This window comes from Heterocephalus glaber, unplaced genomic scaffold (assembly GCF_053883595.1).
Source record: "Heterocephalus glaber isolate CG9 unplaced genomic scaffold, H.glaber_assembly_v1.0 deba00001479, whole genome shotgun sequence".
NCBI classification, from domain to species: Eukaryota; Metazoa; Chordata; class Mammalia; order Rodentia; family Bathyergidae; genus Heterocephalus; species Heterocephalus glaber.
In genome coordinates this window covers 21738503-21765811 of record NW_028258316.1, presented here as the reverse complement: position 1 = coordinate 21765811, position 27309 = coordinate 21738503, and the positions used below count along the sequence as shown (strand labels likewise).

The 27309-nt window shown below is 41.9% G+C and overlaps 2 pseudogenes; one reads left to right on the top strand and one right to left on the bottom strand.

The window, feature by feature from the left end:
- Nucleotides 1-419: 419 nt before the first annotated feature.
- Nucleotides 420-17093, bottom strand: LOC147826118 (vesicle-trafficking protein SEC22b pseudogene; annotated as a pseudogene).
- Nucleotides 16458-18170, top strand: LOC101710806 (suppressor of cytokine signaling 5-like; annotated as a pseudogene).
- The last annotated feature ends 9139 nt before the right edge of the window (nt 18171-27309 follow it).

Genomic DNA, 27309 nt, shown 5'->3' with positions numbered 1-27309 from the left:
GATCTGTTTACAGCAGCACTGGTCTGGGCCACACAGTTGCTCCCAGGGATCTGCACACAATCACCAATGGAATGGCGGGCCTCCGTGGGAGCCCATGTGTCAGTGCAGCACAAGACTACCTGATCTTAATTCAGGACTTGCCATTTCAAGGATGGCTGCAGTGTTTCTGGCCTCATCTTGCAGGCTGCTCAGCCCCTGATAGCTACCTGCAAATGATCCACATGAGTCTTCTTAGGCCTCCACAGTCATGTCCTTCAATCAACAGTGCAGAGGAGTAGCTGCTGAAAAGAAAAGTAGCACAATAAAAAAGGATCAGCTAAAGGAGGCTCATGTTTCCTGTGAATCCTCCAGAAATAAGCAGAGGACCGAGTGCCACTGGAGCCCTCTGATGACCCTTAGTGCACAGTGCAGAGGTCCTGGGCATGGCCTAAACTGAGGGAGTTTTTACTACCATCTGCTAATTTCATCATTCTTCTTTAGTCATCATGTGAAAGTTAGGTCTTTCTATTCTACCAACTAGGCAGGCAGTCAGATTGACTGATATATATGAATGAACACTCATGAACTGTAGTTTCTTGTCCTGGGTTTATTTTCCCTCTGGCTTTAACTGTTAGTATTACAATTTTGTTACTCAAATTTGGCTAGTGGGCGCTCCTTTCCAGAATGCTTTTCAGCATTCTCTGCCCATGTCCTTGGCTGTATTGTGAGCTCTCTCATGGTTTTCTCTACAAGGATGTTCCCAGGTTCATTTCACTCTGGGCGCAGTCGGGAGCAGCCCCCAAGCCCGGAGCCACCGCAAATCACCCATTCCACTGGGACTAAAAGGTGTCAAACTGCCCTAAACTGTACCAGTAAAAGAATTTAAGCAAAAACCCCCAAAAAACAACAACAAAAAAACCCCTGCCCTAGCTGGTGTGCTTTCTCCCCCAAAGGCAAAAGGCGGTTGGTGGGTGCGAGGGCAACGCGCGCGCCCTCTGGTGGCCGGAGTTGCGCAGGACGGGAGCATCGTGCTGAGTGGTGACCGTTGGTCTCGCGCCCCCTGGCCGTTTCGCGTGGAATCACTTCAAATTTCCATCACTGCTGATAGCAAGTTTGGGAGGCTACAAACATGTGGAAACAAAGGAACTGGCAGGTTTTCGGTTTTTTCTTTTCCTTTCCTTACTAAAGAGCTGTATGTTACACAGAAAAATGCAATCCCTCGAGATGTCTGAGAGAGAGGGCGCACGCGACGCTCCCTTCCCGCGCACCTTGGCCAGCCGAGGGCTCTCGTTGCCCCGCGCCCGGGGAACCCAACGTTGCCCCTCTCAGCTAGTCTCGTGAAGTCCGGCGGTTTTGGCGGTTTGTGGCGGCTCTGGGGCTTGCGGGGCCCTCCGGGATCCTCCTAGAGTGAGTAAAAAGTTCTGCAACAGCCTCATTTCCAAAAAATGCGGTTTGAGGCTGTGTGATTTTGTGTGCCACATGCATCTCTGTGTCAGGGCCCTGGGGAGATACCTCCACCTGTCCCAGGCCCCTATGGCCCCTTGAGAGACCACCAGACACTTCTAGATTCCTCCTAGGTGTTGTGGGGTTTAGACCAGTTTTGTCCTCCACTCTCATCCTCAGTTTTTGTCCAGACTGCAGACAGACATTTCTTCTGGTCCCACGTGGTGACACAGGACTTCCGGACACGCCAGCGCAGAAAACTGGACTTCCTTGGGGTGCAGGTCTACATGGAGGAGGGCCGGACTCCCTGGAGGCCGCTGTAAGTTTAGGGGAAAGGAGAAGGTCGGCCAGGATTTCCCAATAAGAAGACTCTTGGGACAGCTGGGAGCAGCGCCCACCTCTTTGGGACAGTGTTAAGCAGTGGGTGTCTGAAACATTGAGGAAATGAGATCTTTGTTTTTGTTTTTTGTTTTGCCAAGACAGCTTTATACACTTAATAAAATTTGCTTTTCCACTGGGCCTGCACTTGTAGAAGTTGCAGAGTATTTCACTGACTGGATAAGGCCTTGGATTTGTTGAAAATGTCAATGTTTTGCTCACTGTGGAATGTTCACCATTCAACTTGATCAGTAAAAGATCTCATTATTATATTGTCCTTGATGACTTAAGTCATTTGGAAGCCCCTTAAAACTTTTGTGTTTAACCCCTGTGCTGGACATAGCTTTTGTAAAGGGTTGAGATTTTAGTGGTAAATATCAGGTCTAAAAGTCTGCTAACATTGTCATACCCGAAAGCCCATTGTCCTTATTTTTGTTGTTGAATTTTTGCTTGTAACATTCTCCTGTGCTTAAAACTTCACTAAAGGTGGTGTGAAGCTAAGTGAGAAAAGAAAGGGGTGATTTATGTGACTTGGTTACTAGTTGCATGGAAATGATTTTGCTGAGTTTGCCAATCTTAGTGGCAACAACTAATCTCCATCAAAAGGACTTAGGTCCTAGAGACAGTGACAGAGGAGGAGGCTGTGCTGGGATTGCATGAGATGAACCTGGGAACATCCGTGTAGAGAAAACCATGAGACAGATCATATGTAACTGAAGACATGGGCAGAGGATGCTGAAGGAGTGGAAGGAGATCCCACTGGACAAATATGAGCATCAAAATAAGGATAGTGACAGTTAAAACCCAGGACATGAAACTGTAGTTCATGAGTGTTCATTCATATATATCAGTCAATCTGACTGCCTGCCTAGTTGGTAGAATAGAAAGACCTAACTTTCACATGATGACTAAAGAAGAATGATGAAATTAGCAGATGGTAGTAAAAACTCCCTCAGTTTAGGCCATGCCCAGGACCTCTGCACTGTGCACTAAGGGTCATCAGAGGGCTCCAGTGGCTCTTGGTCCTCTGCTTATTTCTGGGGGATTCACAGGAAACATGAGCCTCCTTTAGCTGATCCTTTTTTATTGTGCTACTTTTCTTTTCAGCAGTTACTCCTCTGCACTGTTGATTGAAGGACATGACTGTGGAGGCCTAAGAAGACTCATGTGGATCATTTGCAGGTAGCTATCAGGGGCTGAGCAGCCTGCAAGATGAGGCCAAAAACACTGCAACCATCCTTCAAATGCTGAGTCCTGCCCGTGGCCCTCTGTACCAGTACATCTGCAGGGGGCCTCCTGTGGTTCTACCTAGTGAAGAAAGGTCACACAGGCCTCCTCAACCCTGAAGGACAAACGTTTGCAGCAAGGACAGGATCCTGCCCTGTGTTGTAAAGAATATCTGAGGAGGTCACAGGTCCCTCACCAGACAGAAATTCCCAGGCTGGACAACACCCCCAGGGCCACTGTCCTTGGGCCCAAAGGGAAGATGCACACACTCCAGGGGCCAAGATGGAAACTCTTGAGTCCACAGTGTCCTTTCAGAACCAGCAGGGGACAGCTACCCAAAACCTTTTTGCCCCTCTCTGCCTCTTTTTCCAAGGTATTTGTTTGTCTAAAGAGACATTTTCAGTGGCAATGGCTGGCTGGTCCCTTAAATGTGCCTGAAGGGAACTGGCTAGTCAATGTGCAGTGTCTGTGGAAGGGGGCGTTCCCTCCTCCCAGAAGGCATTCATCAAGGAGAAGTCACCTTTCAGTGCAGAGTTCTCTACAAATCTGCTGGATACTTGGCAGGTAGCCTGGTCCTGGGACCTGCACCCATCAGCCATGGAACAAACACAGCATCAGTGGTCAGTGGTCACTATCAATACTTGGTAGTAAAGGGGCACTTTGTCTACATCCTTCTATGTGTGGGTTTGGCAGGGACATGTGTCCTCATGTGTGGCTCTGCTGCTGTGTTCCTAATTGGGAAGTAGGTGTCATTGCAGGGTTTTTAGAGGGACCTGCATGGTACTCTGATCTGCCTTGATTTCCCTTGTTCAAGGCTCTCCTGTTCTGGTCCCTCTGTCACTGTGGAGCTGAGATCTTGTCTTGCCTTTCCTTCTCTTTGGCTCCTCTTGTCCCAGAGGGAAGAAGAGCCAGGGCTTCTACTCTTACCTGTCCTCCAGCCCAACCTTCAGCCTGTGGCTTTCATGGCACCTGGCCAAGATGGCTCCATAGAGGCCACACCTTTGTCACTCATGCTTGCTACCCCTGATCCCCTTGAATTTGAGAGAAAAAAGGAAGTCCAGGCACCCTAAATGGGCCACTGAACTTGAAGTCCATTCTCTGAAGCCAGTTGGAAAAGGAGAAGCCAAGTCCTCTGTGTGTGCTCTGCACAAGCTGAAGATCCCTGTTGCCTTCTTTCCTGGAGGACACCAGGGGGGCCTGCAGGACTGAAGGAAGCTTGAAGATCAGGCTGCCCCCAGAAGGATGACAGTGGGCTCCTGGTGGCACCCTGCTTCTCACCAGTGGAAGCACTTCTGTCCTGTGAGTGTGTGACCACACTCAAACTTTCTGCACATTCTGAGCCTGAGGAGCCACGTCATTTCCTCCTACCTTGAAAGCTGACTGGAGATTCCCATGGTATCAGCCCTTGTTATTATTGTCCCTCACTCTAAGGACAGAGAGGGTGTGGGAACAGGACACCGACTACTGAATGTAAGTCTCTGGTCAAAGACTTAGTGTATGAGTGTGTGCAAGGATGCAAAGGTCCATAAGGTTTGTTCTATGTATTCTTGTAGAAATGCATTATGAAAATAGTGAAATGTTTGGGTAATTGAAGCTCTGAGCAGGTGCAGTGCAGAGCTTAGAAATGGATGAGGGAAGAATGACTGGAGGCTTCAGACCTCCGCTGAGGGATGTGAGGCTGGCCAGGGAATGTCCTGGGGATGGCCGAGGTAGAGCCTTTCCAGACTGTGAGCATGGAGTCCTGGGTGTCCTACTCCTCTTCCCCCAAGCAGATGCCTGGCTGCAGCACACCTGGCTAGGTTCTGCAACTACTGCCAGGTGCTGTTGCTCTTGATGAAGAGAGCCTCCCTCAATGCCTCACCAGCAGGAGGGCTGTGAGGGTGTTCTCCGTGTAGGTGCAACCTGCTACTAGAGTTCTGGCCATTTAGCAGGATGTGGGGTGAAGGATGGCTTCAGGATACTGGTGAAAGCATCTTTCAGAGTGAGCCAGGGATCCTGGGGGTGGGGGGGTAGGAGGTGCAGATGAGCCTGGTATCTTTGCTTAGTGCCACCGAGGCAGCTCTGACTGCTGGCTGGTCTGGGTCTCTGCCCACAGCTTCATATGTGTGCTTGCTTTTTTTGGTTCTTCCGGCTTCTCAGTGTATTTTGATTCCAAATCAAATGCCTTGTCCTGGTTTTTTCTTTTCCCTTTATGGAGCCTCTGGCCAACACTGGGGCTCTGTGTCCCTAGAGTCTACTGATTGCTGGTCCTATGAAAGATGATTTGTCCTGCAGCATGAGGCCGTGGGCAGCAGAGAAGATCGCAACCTCCAGCACAGATGCTGGTACTGACACTGGCTAGTTGTTTTGGCCCCAACCTAGGTGTGACCCTCCTCTTGGTGGTCACAGCATCCAAACCTAGGGACCACTGAGTCAGCAGAATGGGGCCACACCCCCTTCCTGGACAGGGGGTCTCAGTGGCAGGGAGACTTGTACTCCCAGAAATTTGCTATTTGGTCCTCAACTCAGCCCTGAATGCACCGCTAGATGGATTTTTCTCCTTGTCTTAGCTCCAGAAAGGCTCTGAAGTTTGCAGGATTTGAGAGGTAACCCCTGATGGGTTTCCCCTTCAGAAGGTCATATCTCCTCTTATCCATAGAGACAGTTTATGCTGATAGTCCTGGGCTCTGTTACTTGGATCTTCTAGTCTCCTTCCTTCTTATCAGTGATTAAGACACTGATACATATGTTTCACTGGACCCTCTTCCCCTTCCCTCTCCTGGGCATGAGGTCTTCCCCCTGAGTAGGAGTCCCCACTCCTGCCTCTTCTAGGGTGCTCTCATTTGTGTCTGCTGGGGTCTTATTGTGGAGTTGGTGATAGATTCTTGTCTGTTTGCTGTGTTTCCCAAGCCGAGGGACTTGTGAGAGTCTACAAACGATATAGAGAGATTATGCTGCTTTGTGCTCCTCAGTCTGCCTCAACCCATACAATCCCTGTGAAGGACGAGTGTCATGGGAAGTTGCATCCTCATTGTGTGTTGTGTGATACCTGCCAAGAAATAGGGTCCCGTCCTGGTCCATCTGGACTGCTGTAACAAAGTACCTCAGACTGGGTAACTTCTAAACTACAGAAACTTACTGCTTCCTGTCCTGGAGGCTGGGCAGTCCATGATGAAGAAAATCACATTCGGTGTTGGCAGAGGCCAGTATCTCATGGACAGCACCTCCTATTTGAGTTCCTCTGGCAGAAGGGACAAGAGAGCTCACCCCATTGTTCTTGTCAGTGCACCAGTCCCATTGCTGTGGTTGCAGCTCTCATGACACTGTTTTCCAGAGAAGATGGAGGTTCTGGTGACAGTAGAGAACACAGGCACAGAGCCATCCTTCATCAGCTTTGTGGCCTGAGGCATTTGGACATGAGCCCTTTCTACATTGAATGCCTGCCCTCCCCTGCGAATTTTTGCTGGAATGAGAGTTCCTCTTTCAGGACAACACCATTGTGGCGTTTCTGAGTTCCAATAGGCTTTGGAGTACTGTAATGGGAAAAGCCAGGCATGATGGTGCATGCCTATCATCCTAGAACTCTGGGAGGCTGGGCTGAGAGGAGGGTGGCAAGTTCAAGCCTAGCCTGGGCAATCAAAGATTTGTCGAGGCTCTGTCTCAAAAAAAGGAGGGTAAAAATTGCTGGAGGTGTAGCGCAGTGAGACGGCTGTGGGATAAGGACCCAGTATCATTCACTCACTCTCTCTCTCTCACACACACACACACACACACACACTCTTCTTCACTTCACACTTTGTTTCCATCAGCAAAAAAGTTGTTAAATTGGTTGCTACTGCTTTCAGCAACATAAGAAAAAGAAGATACCCCTTCCACACAAAAAGCCGAAGTGGGTCCCAGTTTAGTCCTCACTATAACTCCCTGAAGCCCTCACATCCCTCCCATCCGCTGAAGCGTGCTGCCGCCTAGCTGACTGTGCAGAAGAATGTGAGGATCTGATGTGGATTCCCAGCCTCCTGTCAGAGCTCTGGACCCTCATGAAGGGTCCTCGAGCATTCTTTTTCTTTTTTAAAAAAATTCTTTTATTGGTACATTTTAGGTATACAATACATTTACATTCATCATTCTATGTAGAGTATCATATCGTCAGCAAATAATGACAGTTTAACTTCTTCTTTTCCTATCTTTATTCCTTTTATTTATTTCTCTTGTCTAATTGCTGTGGTTAATATTGCCAAAACTACATTGAAGAGGAGTGGTAGTAATGGACACCGTTGTCTTGTTCTGATTTTAGTCTGAAAGTTTTCTGGTTTTGACCATTTAATATGATGTTGGCTGTTGGTTTTTCATAGATAGCCTTAATCAGGTTGTGATAAAGACCTTCTATTCCAATTTTCTATGCGGTTTTTATCATGAATGGGTGTTGGATTTTGTCAAATGCTTTTTCTGCATCTATTGAGATGATCATATGGTTTTTGTCCTTGGCTCTATTGATATAGTGTATTACATTTATTGATTTGTGTATGTTGAACCATCCCTGCATCCCTGGGATGAATTCCACTTGGTCAGGTTGTATGATCTTCTTGATGATCTTCTGGATTCTATTTGCCAGTATCTTTTTTTTTCAAAGTATCTTAACATAATTTATTTAACTCTAAAGCAACTAGGAAATAAGCAAAATATCATAAAAGGAAAACAACAAAAGGTTACTTCCTCCAGGGGCCAACAGACAGGATCTGTGCAGCAAAGCAATTAACCTTCACATACCTGGAGTCTGATTTGAAAGGCCATCAAAAACTGATTACTGAAAATCACAAATGTCACCACTGAAAGGAACGTTACTTAAAGTCAAAAAACTTCCCACAGGGCCTCCTTCTTTGAAGGAATTTCCGAATGGTGCTAGCACAGGTTGGTTACCTTACATGGTATTGATGGCTCTATTAGGGGATCAGAATACCCTAGTCAGTGCTGTTTTAAAATCTTTCTGGGAGGGAAAAAACAAAATAATCTACTGTTCCCTAACATATAAGGCTTAGCACCCAGAGAAAGCTTCTGCCCCCAAAAAAGACTTTCCACATAGGGTTAGGCTTCATTAAATGAGGCGTGATCTTTCATTTTCTGGGTGTGTCTTTTCTTGCAAGGTCTTTAGAGGCAGAAGTTCCACTTGAGTTCTAATACATATCCCTGTGAGCTCAGCCTCCTGAAAACATACACCTCCTAGGTTCTAGGTTCTCCCTTACCAGTGAGTGTATTTGCTACTTCACAGCCACCAGAACTGCACATACACTATTGAAAAATAACATGATGAAAAATACAGCTACAGCTGCAAGTTTGGCATAAGTGGAATGTATGTTCAAGTACTTCCCATCCTGGTGGTATTCCTTACACAGACTGGACAAATTGTTAGCCTTTGAATCCAATGCTAGGAGCGCTTCTCTCCATTGCAGCACTTCTTTAATGTTGGCTACCACGATCCTCTGCACATCCTGCAACTCGGTGTTGATGGAGCCAAGGTTTCTCCAGGCATGACTGTCAATGTAGAGCTTCTTGGTTTTCTGAATGAAGGTATCAAACTCAATAAAAGAATAAGGTCTGGACACAGTAGGCACCTTCTTCCCATGCTGTTCATCAAATTCTGAATGCAACTCTTGTAGGTAGGCAAAAGACAACTTTTTAGGGATGGCAGCTTCACACAAAACCAAATAACACACTCCCTGCTCAATAATGTAGCTGTTCATCCTCCATGGACGCGGCCAGCAGGAGCCCATCCCGCCACTCTGGCGATCATCATCAGCAACACCCATCTTCACCGGCTACAGGGACCCAACACTGGTCCACACTGCCGGAGGCCTCGTTCTCACTTCCTCTGCTGTGAGGACAGCAAAACCTCTACCTCAGTTTCCAAAGATGCAGCCGCTTGCTTCTTCGCTTCCTGCTGAGGTAGCCAGAAGCAGCCCCTGCCGGTATCTTATTAAGGGTTTTTGCATCTATGTTCATTAGTGAGATTGGCCTATAGTTCTCTCTTTTGGTTAGATCTTTCTCTGCTTTGGGGATCAAAGTGATGCTTGCTCCCAGGAATGAATTTGGGAGTATTGCTTCCCTTTCAATTTTGTTGAAGAGTATAAACAGTAGTGGCAGTAGTTCCTCTCTAAATGTCTTGTAGAATTCAGCAGTGAAGCCATCAGGGCCAGGGCTTTTCTTTGTTGGTGAATCTTTAATTATGTTTTCAATTTCACTGATTGTAATTGGGGTGTTTAGGATTTTTATATCTTCTTCATTCAGCTTTGGTAATTCATACGTATCTAGGAATCTGTCTATTTCTTCTGTGTTTTCCATTTTATTAGAATACAGATTCTTAAAGTAGGTATTGATGATCCTCTGGATTTCTGCTGGATCTGTTGTGACTTCTCCTTTTTCATTCCTCATTGCATGGATTTGGGCCTTTTCTTTCCTTTTTTTGGATAAGGTTGGCTAAGGGTTTGTCAATTTTATTTATTCTTTCGAAAAACCAACTCTTCAATGCATTGATTTTTTGTATCATTCTGTTAGTCTCCATTGCATTGATTTCTGCCCTGATCTTTATAGTTTCATCCCTTGTATGAGCTTTGGGTTTGTCTTACTCTTCTTTTTCTAGGAGCTTGAGGATAAGCATTAGGTTGTTTATTTGAGCTCTCTGTGTTTTCCTAGTATGGGCATTTACTGCTATGAATTTCCTTCATAGAACTGCTTTCATTGTATCCCATAGATTCCTGTATGTTGTATTGGCATTATCATCTAATGGTAGAAACTATCTAAATCCTTCTTTAATTTCCTCTGTGACCCATTGGTTGTTCAGGAGAGTGTTATTCAATTTCCATGTGTTTGTGGGGTTCTTGCAGTTTCTTATGCTATTGATCTCCAATTATATTGCACTATAGTAATATACAGGGGATAACTTCAGTTCCTTTGCATTTATTTAAGCATGTCCTATGAGCTAGCATATGGTTTATATTGGAGAATGATCCATGTGCAGCTGAAAAGAATGTATATTCTGATTTTGTGGGTGGAACACTCTGTAGACATCTATTAAGTCCTATTGTTCAAAAGCTTGGTTCAGTTCTATTAATTCATTGTTGATTTTCTGTCTAGATGATCTGTCTATTTGTAACAGTTGGGTACTGAGGTCTCCTACTACAATTGTATTAGTGCTTATTTGGTTTTTCATGTCCATTAATATTTGTTTTGTATAGTTGGGAGCACTAGTATTTGGTGTATATATATTTATGATTGTCATCTCTTCTTGGATTGTTCCCTTTACAAGGATATAGTGACCTTCTTTGTCCCTCTTAATTAGTTTTGGTTTGAAATCTACCTTGTCTGCAGATAAAATAGCTACCCCTGCTTTTTTCCAGGTTCCTGTCACATGGAGAGTTGTTTTCCATCCTTTTACTTTCAGTCTATGAATTTCTTTTTGAATCAAGCATGTTTCTTGTATACAGCATATTATTGGATTTTGTTTTTTAATCCATTCTGCCAGTCTATTTTTTTTGATTGGTGAGTTAAGGCCATTAACATTGATGGTTATAATTGATACATATTGACTCATCCTTGTCATGTTATTTTACTGTTGTTGCCTCTTTTATTTTTTATTTTCCCCCCTTTCCCTTTAATTTCTTGCCTTGTCTGATGGCTTCACGCTGTTGGTCCTTGTGGAGTTGTGACCCTCATTTCCTTTTTCTAGGATATTGTTTAGAATTGTGTGGAGTGCTGTTTCGGTAATTACAAAGTTTCTTAGGTGTTCTTTGTCATGGAAGTATCTAATTTCCCCATCAATTTTGAAAGGTAATTTTGCAGGATACAACAGTCTAGGATGGAGGTTATTTTCTTTTAGGGCTTGAAATACCTCACTCCAGGCTCTCCTTGACTTGAGGGTTTGTATGTGATTTCTTTCTTTTCTCTAATTGCTTGTAGGATTTTGATCTTCTATTGGGTTTCTGGGATCTTGACTGTTATATGTCTAGGTGTAGACTTTTTTCTATCATGCCTCACTTATCTATATGTCAAATTCTTTTCATCTGTTTGGGAAGTTTTCTGTCATTAATTCTGTGTATAGATTTTTATGTCATTTGTACTTTTTCCTGCTTTTTCATGTACTCCTATCAGTCTTATGTTATTCTTCTTTGTGTTATGTAGGAGCTGCTGGATCAATTTCTCATGGTCCCTTACTATTTTTAAGAAATCTCTCTTTTCATAGTCACTAACTGCAATCCTGTCTTCTATATCTGATATTCTATCTTCACATTCAGTCAATCTGCTGTGAATACTTTTTTTTTTTGGTACTGGGGATCGAACTTGGGTCCTTGAGCTTACGAGGCAGGCGGTGGGACCACTTAGCTAAATTCCCAGCCCTGCCATGAATACTTTCAGTGGAGTTTTAAATCTCCTGAATATCTGTTTGAATCTGTTTCATGGATTCCATTTCTTTCCTATGCTGGGCATTCATGGCTTCCATCATGGTCCTGAGCTCATCTTTTTTTTTATCTGTTTCTGTTCTAGAGTCTCTAATCTTGTCTTTCATTCTGCTCACCATCTCTGTAGTTATCTGGGTAATTATTTCTGTTTTGAATTTTTCTAGAGCCTCATTCATCTGTTGTGTTATTTCCTGTGCTATCAGTTGAGGGTGTCCACTTGGTTAATTATCAGATTTTTCCACCTCGTTTCCCCCAGAATTTGTCTTGGGTGAGCTGGAAGTCTGGGTTTGTGCCTTGCTTAAATGTCTTCTCATTTCTAATTTTGCTGTTAGTGCTGTTTTTTGGTTTAATTCCTGGGCTGATACTTCAATATTGCTTATTGTGAGTATCTTTTATTACTTGTGTTTAGAGCCCTTATGGAGTGATTGCTTCTCAGAGATATCTTCCAGGTATGGCTGGTCTTTTTAGGATTTGAGTCTCTAATGACTCTTAAGCAATTAACCACGATGGTCCAGTGTGGCTTTATTGCAGAGCAATTCTTCACTTTTCTAGTAGGCTTCAATTTTCACTGAAGAGCCTCAGAGAGGCCCTCTCTCTGTTGTTCACTTCTGCTTTATCTTCTGGAGCTCATAACCATGGCCTTTATGGCCCCTCAGTGCCTCTGCAGTGTGGATTCAGATACTGTGTGGCCTGCGTGGTGGTGTGCTCCAGGGACCCAGCCTTCAAGGCAGGATGGAGGGTCCAGGGGCACAGCACTGGCATTGGCGATGTGGAGGGTTTCCTTGAGCATTCTTCAGGGGCTCAGATGGTATAGGAGCTGAACCTCACTTTGCTGCAGCTCAGCCAAATACACACACACACACATATACACACACACACTATATACATATATATATAATGTATATATATATATGGTCCTCTTTAGTCCACTTATAACCCTGATAACAGATGAGCTCTTCTTTCTTCCTTAGAGATACTGGCTTAAAAGCCATCTTTTTTTTTTTTGGTACCAGGGATCGAACTCGAATCCTTGCATTTGTGAGGCAGGCGCTGGAACCACTGAGCTAAATCCCCGGCCCCCCTTCCTTAGAGATACTGGCTTAAAAGCCATCTTAATCCAGAGTCCTGATGATTTCCCTGGAACTTTCTTTTTTTAATTCTCAGAAATTATTTAAAAACAAAACAAAAGCACAAAATTATCTTGAAAAGTATATGTAGAGCGTGAATGTCTTAGTCAGCATGACAGATATTCTCACAGTTAGGATGCTGGGATACTGCTCTTTCCTTGTCATACCCATTTCTCCCGCAACCCAACACACACACACACACACACACACACACACACACGCATACATTCTAGGGCTCCCTTCAGGCTGTAGTATTTCCCCTCTGCTGTGCACCCACTGTTCCAGGAGGCCACCCTGTCCTGACCTTTCATAGCACCATGGCTTCTGCAGGCACAATTGTGTACCCTCCTCTTGTGGCTATTTAATCCTCACAGGCAGCCTATGGCACAGCTGTGGTTATGATTCCCATATTATAGAGGAAGAAACTAGAGGTAACCCAGGGGTTTTGTGCTTGCTGGGGCCATAATGGGAGCCAAAGGCAGAGCCTGGTGCACCCAGGAACTCCAGCAAGAACTGTGGTTCTTCACACTGTCACCTGTGCTGTGACCAATATGCTGGCAGTTTGGAAAACAGGCCAGCTTAGTGCAAGTGGAGGCCTTGATGCACAGGCAGGAGCTCCAGGTTGGTAGTAACTTGAATGAAGTCCTGGATGGGTCTGCCTCTGTCCTGAGAATTGACATGCAGTGGAACCCTTGGACTCTTTCACCTGTGTTCTGTGTCTTTCAAACAAATGTGAAATGAACCTGCAACACATTTATTTGTAATTTGTATTGCTGCATGCATGTATACTACAGTTGTAATATATTATGTGTATTAAAATGCACAGTTCTAATGAAAATTCTAAAAGAAGTTTTCAATAACCATTTTAAATTATCTTTGTTTTTTGTTATCCAAGTATATAATCTTTCTATTAAATATCATCACTAAAAAGTAGGAAAGAAAATATGGACATTCACAAGGTTTAAGCAACAGAAATTGTTGATAATGCTTCATTTCCTCTTTAAGGATTTAGTGACTTCCCACCTTGAATAAGCTATTCTTAGGATATAACATGTGCCCCTAGAAAAATGGCTGATGTCCTCTCCAAAATATTGCTTTTGTTGTATTACTGTGCACACACTGGAATTATTCTGACTTAGATGAAAAAAAATTATGTAAGAATATTATTATTAAAATAATTATTACCTGCTGTAAATGTTGTCCTTTCCTGTCCTGAATCTGAATATGCTTTCTTCCTACACCTTGAACTTGAACCTGCATCATCAGAATTACCTGGGGCTGGGGATTTAGCTCAGTGGTTCCTCTGCCTGCCTCACAAGTGCAAGGTCCCGAGTTTGATCGCCAGTAAAAAAAAAAAAAATTACCTGGCATTCTGTGGCCACACAAAAGGCATGGCCAACACAGCACTTCTGACTCTGCAGCCTGGGGCAGCCTTGAGTAACCTGCATTTATAACCAGTTCCAGGCACTCCTGATGCAGCTCCTCCTCTTGTATATAGACTGTTTAAAAACAACACAGGGACCTTCAAGTGAATTTTAAGGGAAAATTTAAGGCTTTTTAAGGAAAATAGTCAAAACCATTTTTTTTTCTGGAAGGATTTCTGGTGCTCTTCCATAGGGTTGTGTGAAATGAGCACTGGCAGTATAGCAACAGCCATCAGACACAATGTCAAGGACACAAAGTAAACCAAATTTCTCAAAGACAGAATGTATCAGAGGAAGCAATGACAAATTGACCTAATAACCCAATGGGAAGTATGAATGCTTAGCTAATAAAGACCTGTGGGGTTGTAGTTGCTATGCTTGGTGATTGGTCTCAGTGCTTCTGTAGTCTACACTACCTCCCTGTCCCAGCAGTTGTAAGAACCACAGGTTTTCTACAAATAGAGGGGCTGCAGGTGTCTTGCATGGGATCAGAGTAAGGCAGCACCTGAGTGCAAGCCCCACCATAATTCCACAGTAACATTTTTATCTGCAATCTCATAGGATTTGAAATATGTGCCCACTAAAGGCAAGCCTGTGGGGCATAGGAAGTTGTAATTTTGAGGAAAATTATACAGAATTCAAAGTCCCTAGTGTAAATCTGCTTTGAGAACCATATTAATCATTAAAACATCAGGAAGCCTACTTTTCACTTGGCCAGTTACTAAGCTCTGATTTAGAGGACTTTTTTCCAGTAACTGAGGTCCAAGCAGGCACAATGGTAGTGGTGTGATGATGGGAGATCTGTGACTTTCTGTACACTTGAGAAGATAGAATTGGTTCCTACTCCCATAACACACATACTTTGTAAGATCTGTGACAATGTGTATCAATATGGGGTGCCGGGTAATTATTGCAAGGCTATTAGGATCTCTCATAGATTGCAAGTTAAGGTTGGCAAAGGTAAAAACTATATAAGGCCTGTACCCACAACACATTCTCATTAATGTGACTTAGTACATAAGTCCAGGGCTCTGGATGACTGTAGTTTACTTTAAAAATGCAATTTCTGATTGGCTTACTCTAGTTCATTCCACCACAGGCCACAAGAACATGTTCTACATGTTTCATTGATACAGCTGGGGCTGTTCTTGTGGATCAACAGCTGTGGGAACACACTGTGTTGCCTCCTCCACCTTACACCTTTGCTTCCCAAGACAATTACCCTTCTGTCCATTCCCACCACACAATACCCTCACTGTGAGGCAGCTCCTACAACCAGGTTGTGCTCCGTATGCCCACCAGGGGCTGCTGTTCCCATAGCATCCAGACTAGGGTCATGCCCCTCACATCCCCTTAGTCCTTTTCCCCTTAAAGACTAAGTGTATTGGGAATTTGAATCAACACTGACCAATACAAAGAATAGAGAAGATTAAAAAAAAACTTCATTTTTTAAAATGGAATACGAGGTGAAATGATAATTAAATATCCAAGTTTGGCACATTCCAAAAAAATACAACACTTGGCCCTAAGCACCTAGGAGCAGAGCCCCCCCACCCAGTGTGGAGGAACTGAGCCTTTTAGGCCACCATACCACTTCCCCCAGCACTGAGGAGCAGAATCCCCCCAGCACCAAGGAGGTGAGCCACGTAGGCAACAGCAGCACCACCCTCCCCATTGAAATGAGAAGACACCTAAACAAGTCTCAAGACCAGACTTCCAGATCACCTAAAGCAACCTCAAAGGGAAATGAGATGGAACAATCTGATACTCAACCACCTGGACTCCCTGAACTGGCAACAAAAGAGGATCTGGAAAAAATGAACTCCATTTGTCAGATAACTGTAGAGATTGTGCCCATAGTGCAAGACATGATTAATAAATCTAGAGCGGACACAGATTTAAAAAAAAAGGGGGGGGGGAGGGTGAAGAGCGGGAGGCTGTGGAGGACAGGAGGTGGGGACCTGGCAGGGGCATCCAGCAGAGCTGGTGTCCCCGGGTTCTGTCTGGAGGAAGGAAGGCCAGGCTGGCTGGGTGGTCGGAGGGGATGGGATGCACTGGTGGACAGGCTCACTTGCCCTCTCAGTGGGTGCGCAGTGGGAGCCCATCCTGCCTGGCCGCAGGTGACCTGGATGAGGCCTCCCCATGCATAGTGGCTAGATAGTGCTCCCTCTGTCACTGGGTCAGCCACCTGCCCCCATGCCACCATTAGTGGCAGCCTCTTCTTGCCCAGTGCCCACACCTGGCACAGTCCGCCTCCAGCCGGTGCCTCCCCACCCCCCCATGCAGGCAGCTCTGGCCTCAGGCCAGGATGGGCTGGACGGGAAGAGGACGGGATCCCCGGCCCCCGAGCCCCTGCACACTGCACCGCTCATAGTGGGAGCTGGTTCGTAGTAGGCTCTGAGGCATTTCCAAAGAACTGCTTTTCTGGTCAGAGGAAGATCTTATAATCAATGGATAAAGTGGGAAAAATGTAGAATACCTTCAAATACAGATGTCAGAATCTTTTCGGTCATGAGGGAGGAAGCCATAAATATGGACATGAACTCCAACAGATGTTTGTCTATCAAAGAGAAAAACATCAGTCTGGTAGACTCTGCTCCTCAGCAGCAAAGCAGTCCCTTAAGAGAAAATGTTGCCTTACAGATGGGTTTAAGTCCTTCAAAGAATTCTTCAAGGAGAAGCCAAAACTGCTACCAAAATCCCTCAAATTGTTGAAATAACGATTGAGGAGGATAATGATTCATGTGTCACCCCAGGAACAAGACTCACGCGAAGAGGTTCCTACTCTCAACATGCCCCATGGGGTGGGAAGCAAAAGCATTCCAGGGGATGGGGATTTAGCTCAGTGGTTTCGCCTCCTGCTGCGCAAGCGCAAGGACCTGAGTTCAATCCTCAGTAAAAAAAAAAAAAAAAAGAGAGAGAGAGAGAAAGCATTCCTGTTCCACAAAGATCCAGAGTTCTTTGGATATTGATAAAAAGTTTGGTAGAGCTCAAAGTGGACTGCAAAGGTGAGAGAGGCACTACGGAGTGAGCTCAGTGCACGACATGGACAGTGTTTCCAGCAGAACCATTGGGAGCTGCTCTCTGAGACAGAGGCTACAGGACACTGTGGGCTTGTGTTTTCCCATGAGAACTTACACCAAGCAGTTGAAGTCCCTCTTTTCCAATAAAAGAAAAATACATCTTTCTGAATTGATGCTCGAGAAATGCCCTTTTCCTGCTGGTTCAGATTTAGCCCCAAAATGGCATTTGATTAAACAGCATACAGCTCCTGTGAGCCCACATTCAACCTTTTTTGATACATTTGATCCGTCCTTGGTTTCTACAGAAGATGAAGAAGACAGACTTACAGAGAGGATGGCTTAGTATTGAAGAAGGGGTGAATCCCCCTCCCAATGCACAAATACATACATTTGAAGCTACTGCACAGGTTAATCCCTTATAAAAACTGGGCTCAAAGTTAGCTCCTGGAATGACAGAAATGAGTAGGGACAGTTCTGAAGTTCCGCAGGCTACTTGTGACTCAGAAGAGGACACAACCTCCCTGTGTTTGCAGTCATGGAGGCAGAATCAGCGCCAGGTGTCTGGAGACAGCCATGCTCATGTTAGCAGACAGGGAGCTTGGAAAGTCCATACACAGATTGATTACATACACCATCTCATGCCGGATTTGCTTCAGATTACAGGGAATCCTGTTACTGGGGAGTGATGGGTCACTATAAACCAGAAGCCTTTTTGGAAGGGAAACCTGAGGCACATTCTTGCTCAGGGACTCTGCACAAGAGGACTACCGGTTCTCTGTGAGCTTCTGCCGCTACAACAGATCCCTGCGTGCCCGAATTGAACAGTGGAATCACAACTTCAGTTTTGATGTCCACGACCCATGTGTGTTTCACTCTTCCACTGTAACAGGACTTCTAGAACCTTATAAAGACTCCAGTTCTTGCATGTTTTTTGAACCATTGTTTACTATATCTCTGAATAGGACCTTTCCTTTTAGCCTGCAGTACTTCTGCGGTGCAGTCATCTGCAGGTGCACTACGTACGATGGAATTGATGGGCTCCCTCTACTGTCAATGTTACAGGATTTTTAAAAGGAGTATCATTATAAGCAAAAGGTTAGAGTTCGCTGGTTAGAACGAGAACCAGTCAAGGCAAAGTAAACTCCTCTGTCCCCAAAGGCAATTACCTAGGCTGGCTTCATGTGCATCAGTACACTTCTCAGAAGCACAGTATCGGTGCTAGGTTGTCTCACACAGTCTGTAAGTTTAGTTATTAGTCTCTGTCAGATGCAGTCTGCTGTTACTTACTCAGACAAATGTGGTGGCTACTGAAACAACAGGTGTTTAGTAAAGCTATGAAAACATTTGCTGGTTTAGCTAACAGTTTGGTTTTCAATGGCAGTAGTAATTGAGTGAGGTAACTCTGGGGCATTTGCTATGAAGGATTCTATTTCTTACTGAAGAACAAATTACTAGTATTGGATGAGTATTTCAACAGTGTGACTAATGTTTGAAATTATTTTTTCTAAGAATTTTTCTATAACTTTCCACAAGTGAGTGATGTTTATAGTTACTATAAATCAAGCTTGGAAGGCCAAACAAATAAAAGACTGCCTTCCTTTTAGGGGAAAAAAATAATGCAACTTTCTGGCCAGAAGGGCATAGTGCAGTTCACTTGAGTGTTGATGTAGTTTATAGTCAGTCTTCTTTTCTCTTCTTTGAAGAGAAAACCAGGTTTAAGTAAACCAGGTTTTCTAAATAGTCATTCTTAAAATTTTAGACTTACCAAGGGTAGTAGAATTTCATTCAAAGGTCCTAGGTATTAATTTTTTTCAATGAACGCTTTAACTTAAAACAGGCATTTGGAATAGCTGCTGCAGTTGTAGTCCTGTGTGTGATTTTTTTTAAAGTTGACATGTACAGTCTAAACATTGTTTCATTAAAGTTGGATGTTTCCTGTGCCCAAGATGAGTTTATGAACCTTGAAGAAAATGAGACTAGAAATTGCCCCAAGTCAAATAGTAGTAACTACAGTGGTTGCTGATGTTGAGATTATTGTTAAAGTATAATTAATAATTTGGATAGCAGTATTTATCTCTTTGTTGTAAACTCTTATAGCTGAATTGTTTAAGTATAATTTATAGAACTTCAGTGCAGTTAATTCTTCATGGAAAAACCTAGAACCTAAATTGCAGATTTAAAAAGTACTGTACAACCATTATAACTGTAAACAACTTTACTTAGCACCTTTTTTGTCAGAATAGTAATACAACTTGAGTGAACACTTTGGGAAGTATTACCAAGTTCTAGTGTTTGCGTAGTATTGAACTAAATCTTCAGTTCTGTCCTAGACATTTGCACTACAGTGGCCTGATCCATTCTGCATCCTTTTGTTACTGTGCTCTGTGCTGCTGGTGAGTGTCCTTAGCTTTCTTACCAGTTGCTACAGAAGGTCATTTTCTATCCCTATGGCTATTGCCAAGACTACAACAGAGAAAAGTTATGTTTGTATGCAACATTAACCCTTTGACTGCTAATGTATGTTTCTGCTTGCTGTGCCTTGTCATGGCCACTTTTTGCGCTAATAAAGTGTGTTTGGTGTTAAAAAATAGAGGAGCTGAGAAACATGATGGAATCCCAACATAGGAAACAAATGGAATCCATAAAACAGATGCAAACAGATTTCCAGGAGATTAAAATCTCCACTGAAAGTTTACAAAGAAGAATGAGCCAATGTGAGGACAGAATTTCAGATATAGAAGATAAGATTGCAATTAGTGACCAGGAAAAGAAAAATTTCTTTAAAATAGTTAGGGACCACGAGAAATCAATCCAGCACCTGCTAGACCATGCAAGAAAGAATAATATAAGACTGACTGGAGTGAATGAAGAAACGGGAGAGCGTGCAGAAGACATAAAAAAAATCTGTTCACAGAAGTGATGGGAGAAAACTTCCCAAATAGGGGAAAAGAACTTTGACATACAGATAAGTGAGGCATATAGGACTCCAAATAGCCTTGATAAAAAAACACTAGACATAGGCATACAATAGTTAAGATTCCAGAAACCCAACAGAAGAACAAAATTCTACAAGCAGTTAGAGAAAGAAACAAATCACATACAAAGGAAAGCCCATCAGAATCACAGCAGACTTCCCAACACAAATCCACAAGGCGAGAAGAGCTTGGAGCAATGTATCTCAAGCCCTAAAGGAAAAAACCTTCAACCCAGATTGATGTACCCTGCAAAACTATCTTTCAAAATTGATGGTGAAATAAGATCCTTTCATGACAAAGAGCACCTTAGGAACTTCATGAATACCAAACCAGCACTCCAAAGAATTTTACACAATATCCTAGGAAAAGACAATGAGGATCACCACCCCAGGAAGCCCTACAGAATGAATCCATCAGGCATGACAAGAAATTAAATGCAAAGGGGGAGAATCCAACCAAAAGTCATGACAAGAATAAGTCAATACGTATCAGTTAGAACCATCAATGTTAAAGGTCTCCATTCACCAATCAAAAGAAATAGACTGGCAGAATGTGTCAAGAAGCAAAATCTACCAATATGCTGCATACAAGAAACACACTTAATTCAAAAGGAAACTCATAGACTGAAAGTTAAAGGGTGGAAAGCAATGCTCCATGTGATGGGAACCCGAAAAAAAGCAGGAGTAGCTATCCTCTTTGCAGATCAAGTAGATTACAAACCAACACTGATTAAGAGAGACGAAGAAGGACACTAAATCCTTGTAAAGGGAACAATCCAAGAGGAAGAGGTGACAATCATAAATATCTATGCACCAAACACTAGTGCACCCAACTATATAAAACAAATACAGACATGAAAAATCATATAAGCACTAATACAATAGTAGTGGAGGACCTTAATACCCCACTCTCACAAATAGATAGATCAACTAGACAAAAACAACAACAAAATACTAGAACTCAATCAAACTCTTGAACAAATGAACTTAACAGATGTTCACAGAGTGTTTCACTCCACAAAATCAGAATACACATTCTGTTCAGGTGCACATGGGTCATTCTCCAAAATAGACCACATACTAATAGAACATGTTTAAGTATGTGCAAAGGAATTGAAGTTATCCCCTGTATATTATCAGACCATAGTGCAATGAAATTGGAGATCAATAGCAAAAGAAACTTCAAGAATTTCATAAACACATGGAAACTGCACAACACACTTCTAAATAACCAATGGGTCACAGAGGAAATTGAAGAAATCAGACAGTCCCTATATTTAAATGACAATGACAATACAACATATCAGAATCTGTGGGACACAATGAAAGCAGTCTTATGAGGGAAATTCATAGCAGTGAATACTCATACTAGGAAAACAAAGTGAGCCCAATTAAAAAACCTGATGCTGAACCTCAAGCTTCTAGAAAAAGAGGAGCAGGACAAACCCAAAGCTCATACAAAGGAGGAAATTATAAAGATCAGAGCAGAAATCAATGCAACAGAGACTAAGAGAATGATACAAAAAAATCAATGAAGCCAAGAGTTGGTTCTTCGAAAGACTAGACAAAATTGACAAACTCTTATCAAAAAAAAAGTAAAGAAAAGGCCCAAATCCATGCAATTAGGAATGAAAAAGGTAAAATTACAACGGAACCAGGAGAAATCCAAAGGATCATCAATACCTACTTGAAAACCTATATGCCAATAAGATGGAAAACACAGAAGAAATGAACAGATTCCTACATATGAATGAATTACCAAAGTTGAATGAAGAAGACCTAAAAATTCTAAACAACCCAATATCAATCAATGAAATTGAAAAATGTAATTAAAAACTTACCAGGTCCAGATGACTTCACTGCTGAATTCTACAAGACATTTAGAGAGGAACTACTGCCACTACTGTTTAAACTCTTCAATGAAATCCAAAGGGAAGCAATACTCTCAAATTCATTCCTGGAAGCAAGCATCACCCAGACCCAACCGAAAAAGGGAACTATAGGCCAGTCTCTCCAAGGAACATAGATGCAAAAATCCTTAATAAGATACTGGCAAATAGAATGCTGATGATCATCAAGAAGATCATACACCCTGATCAACTGGGATTCATCCCAGGGATGCAGGGATGGTTCAACATATGTAAATCAATCAATGTAATACACTATATCAATAGAGCCAAGGGAAAAAACCATATGATCATTTCAATAGATGCAGAAAAAGCTTTTGACAAAATCCAACACCCATTCATGATAAAACCCTATAAAAAATTGTAATGGACAGTCTCTACCTCAATCTGATAAAAGCCATCCATGAAAAACCAACAGTCAATATCATACTAAATGGTCAAAAATGGAAAACTTTCACACTAAAATCAGGAACAAGACACTATCATCACTCTTGTTCAATATAGTTTTGGAAACATTAGCCACAGCAATTAGACAAGAGAATGAAATAAAAGGAATAAAGATAGGAAATGAAGAAGTCAAATTGTCATTAATTGCAGATGACATGATACTCTATATAGAAGACCCTAAGAACTCCACCAAAAGTCTTCTAGACTTAACCAAATTCAGTAAAGTAGCTGGATACAAGGTCAACACACAAAAATCAATAGCTTTTCTGTACACAAAAAACAGACTCACTGAGAAAGAAATGGGACAATCAATTCCTTTCACAGTAGCATCCAAAAAATTGAAATACCTAGGAATCAACCTAAGAAAAGAAATCAAAGACCTCTACTCTGAAAACTATAGCATTCTGAAAAGAGAGATTGAAGAGGATATCAGAAAATGGAAAGACATCCCTTGCTCCTGGGTAGAAAGAATCAACATAGTGACAATGGCCATATTTCTAAAACTGCTATATAGATTCAATGCAATCCCAACTGAAATCCCAGCAGCATACTTCACGGACCTGGAGAAAACAATCCAAAAATTCATTTGGAACAAGAAGAGACCTAGAATAGCAAAAGCAATACTAGGCAATAAAGACAAGGTAGGGGATATCACAACCCCCAACTTGAAACTATAGTACAAGGCTGCTGTGATAAAAGCAGCATGATACTGGCAAAGAAACAGACCTGAGGACGAGTAAAACAGATTAGAAGATGGAGAAACAACTCCAGACACACTCAGCCACCTCATCTTCGACAAAGGAGCCAAACACCTTCACTGGAGGAAAGATAGCCTCTTTAATAAATGGTGCTGGAAAAATTGGGTTTCAACTTGCCAAAGATATCTCTTGCCATGCACTAAACTAAAGTCAAAATGGATTAAAGATTTAATATTAAAATAGCAACACTAAACCAGCTGGAAAAGAGGTTAGGAAGAACTCTTGAGGACATTGCTGTAGGAAAAGATTTTATGAACAAAACCTCAGTTGCTCATGAAGTAGCACAAACAATCAACAAGTGGGATGCAAAGAAGAATAACTTAAGACTCATAGGAGTCCACGAAAAAACAGGAGAAAGTACAACAGACATAAAAAATACTGTTCACAGAAATAATAGTAAATAACTTCCCAGACAGAGGTAGAGAGTTGGACGTACAGATAACTGAGGCATATAGAACCCCATCCAGCCATGACCAAAAAAATCTACACCTAGACATGTAATAGTCAAGATCCCAGAAACCCAACAGAAGAACAAAATTCTACAGGCAGTTAGAGAAAAGAAACAAATCACCTACAAAGGAAAGCCCATCAGAATCATGGCAGATTTCTCAACACAAACCCTCAAATCAAGGAGAGCCTGGAGCGAAGTATTTCAAGCCCTAAAAGAAAAAACTTCCAACCTAGACTGTTGTATCCTGCAAAATTATCTTTCAAAATCGATGGGGGAACTAGATACTTCCATGACAAAGAACACCTGAGAAATTTCATGAACACCAAACCAGCACTCCAAACAATTACAAGCAATATCCTAGAAAAAGACAATGAAGGTCACAACTCCATGAGGCCCAGCAGAGAGAAGGCACCATGCAAGGTAAGACACTAAAGTGAAAGGGGGGAAAATAAGAAAAGAGCCAACAACAGTAAAACATCATGACAAGGATGAGTCAATATCTGTCAATTACAACTATCAATGTTAATGGCCTCAATTCACCAATCAAAAGAAATAGACTGGCAGAATGGATTAAGAAGCAAAACCCAGCAATATGCTGTATACAAGAAACACACCTAACTCAAAAGGAAATCCATAGACTGAAAGTAAAAGGATGGAAAACAGTTCTCCATGCAACAGGAACCCAGAAAAAAGCAGGCATAGCAATCTTATTTGCAGACAAAGTAGATTTCAAACCAAAACTAATTAGGAGAGACAAATATGGTCACTACATCCTTGTGAAAGGAACAATCCAAGAGGAAGAGATGACAATCCTAAATATATATGCACCAAATACAAATGCCCCCAACTATACAAAACAAATATTAATGGACATGAAAAACCAAATAAGCACTAACACAATTGTAGTGGGGGACCTCAACATTCCTCTATCACAAATAGACAGATCAACTAGGAAAAAAATTAACAATGAAATTCTAGAACTAAACGAAGCTATTGAACAAATGGACTTAATAGATGTTTACAGAGTGTTCCACCCCACAAAATTAGAATACACATTCCGTTCAGGTGCACACGGGTCATTCTCCAAAATAGATCACATGCTAGCTCATAGGACATATCTAAGTAAATGTAAAAGAATCAAAGTTATCCCCTGTATATTATCAGACCATAGTGCAATACAATTGGAGATCAATAACATAAGAAACCAAAAAACATGCACAAACACATGGAAATTGAACAACACCCTCCTGAACAACCAATGGGTCACAGAGGAAATTAAAGAAGAAATTAGACAGTTTCTACAAGTAAATGAAAATTCCAGGGCAAACAGGAATCTGTGGGACACAATGAAAGCAGTTCTATGCAGGAAATACATAGCAGTGAATTCCCATATTAGGACAACAGAGAGAACTCAGTTAAATAACTTAATGCAGAACCTCAAGCTCCTGGAAAAAGAAGAGCATAACAAACCCAAAGTTTGTACAAGAAAGGAAATGATAAAGATCCGAGGAGAAATCAATGCAATGGAGACCAAGAGAATGATACAAAAAAATCAATGAATCAAAGAGTTGGTTTTTTGAAAGAATAAATAAAATTGATAAACCTTTAGCCAACCTTATCAAAAAAAGGAAAGTCTCAAATACATGCAATTAAGAATGAAAAAGGCGAAGCCATAACAAATCCCGCAGAAATCCAGAGAATCATCAATACCTACTTTGAGAACCTGTACTCTAATAAAATGGAAGACACAGAAGAAATGGACAGATTCCTAGACACATATGAATTGCCAAAATGAAATGAAGAAGATATAGAAATTCTAAACATCCCAATTACAATGAGTGAAATTGAAAATGTAATAAAAAACTTACCAAAAAAAAAAAAAGCCCAGGTCCTGATGGCTTCACTGCTGAATTCTACAAGACATTTAAAGAAGAACTATCACCATTACTATTTAAACTCATCAAGGAAATTGAAAGGGAAGCAAGGCTTCCAAATTCTTTCCTGGAAGCAAATGTTACTTTGATTCCAAAACCAGGGAAAGACTCAACCCAAAAAGAGAACTACAGACCAATAATGAACATAGATGCAAAAATCCTCAACAAGATACTGGCAAACAGAATACAGAGTGTCATCAAGAAGATTATACACCCTGACCAAGTCGGATTTATCCCAGGGATGCAAGGATGGTTCAACATCCATAAATCAATAAATATAATACACTATATTAACAGAGTCAAGGACAAAAACCACATGATCATCTCAATAGATGCAGAAAAAGCATTTGACAAAATCCAACACCCATTCATGATAAAAACGCTACAGAAAATTGGAATAGGAGGTCTTTATCTCAACCTGATTAAGGCTATCTATGAAAAACCAACAGCCAACATCATACTAAATGGTCAAAAACTTAAAACTTTCACACTAAAATCAGGAACAAGACAAGGATGCCCACAATCACCACTCCTGTTCAATATTGTTCTGGAAACATTAGCCACAGCAATTAGACAAGAGAAAGAAATAAAAGGAATAAAGATAGGAAAGGAAGAAGTTAAACTGTCATTATTTGCTGATGATATGATACTTTACATAGAAGACCCAAAAAAACTCAGTCAAAAGTCTTCTAGACCTAATTGACAGATTCAGTAGAGCAGCTGGATACAAGGTTAACACTCAAAAAACAATAGCCTTTTTATATGCAAATAGCAGACCCATTGAGAGAGAAATTCGGGAAATAATTCCTTTTACAATAGCATCTAAAAAAATGAAATATCTAGGAATCAACCTATCAAAGGAAGCAAAAGATCTCTACACTGAAAACTACAGCACTCTGAAGAAGGAGATCGAAGAGGATATAAAAAAATGGAAAGATATCCCTTGTTCCTGGGTAGGAAGAACCAATATAGTGAAAATGCCCATACTTCCAAAACTACTATATAGATTCAATGCAGTGCTAATTGAAATTCCAACAATATACTTCACAGAACTAGAGAAAACAATCCAAAAATTCATTTGGAAACAGAAGAAACCTAGAAGAGCAAAAGCAATTCTAGGTAACAGAGACATGGCTGGGGGCATCACAATCCCCAACTTGAAACTATACTACAAAGCTACTGTGGTAAAAACAGCATGGTACTGGCAAAGAAACAGACCCAAAGATCAGTGGAATAGATAAGAAGATGCAGAAACAACTCCAGACATACTCAGTCACCTCATCTTTGACAAAGGAGCCAACCACCCTCATTGGAGGAAAGATAGCCTATTTAATAAATGGTGTTGGAAAAACTGGATTTCAACCTGTCAGAAATTAAAACTAGACCCATACCTATCACCACGCACTAAACTAAGATTGAAGTGGATTAAAGATCTAAATATTAAGTCAGAAACACTAAACTTGCTGGAACATAAGTTAGGTAGAACTCTTGATGACATTGGCATAGGAAAAGACTTTATGAACAAATCTTCAGTAGCACAGGAGCTAGCACAAAGAATCAACAACTGGGATCTCATCGTATTAAAAAGCTTCTGCACTGCAAGAGAAACTACCAACAGAGCTAAGAGACAACCTACAATGAGGGAAGAAATATTTAGCAGCTGTAGCTCAGACAAAGGCCTACTATCAAGAATATATAAAGAACTGAAAAAAATCAGACCTCCCAAGTTCAAAGACCTAATTCAAAAATGGGCATCCAAAATGAACAGACATTTCTCAGACAAAGAAGTAAAAACAGCAAGTAAATAT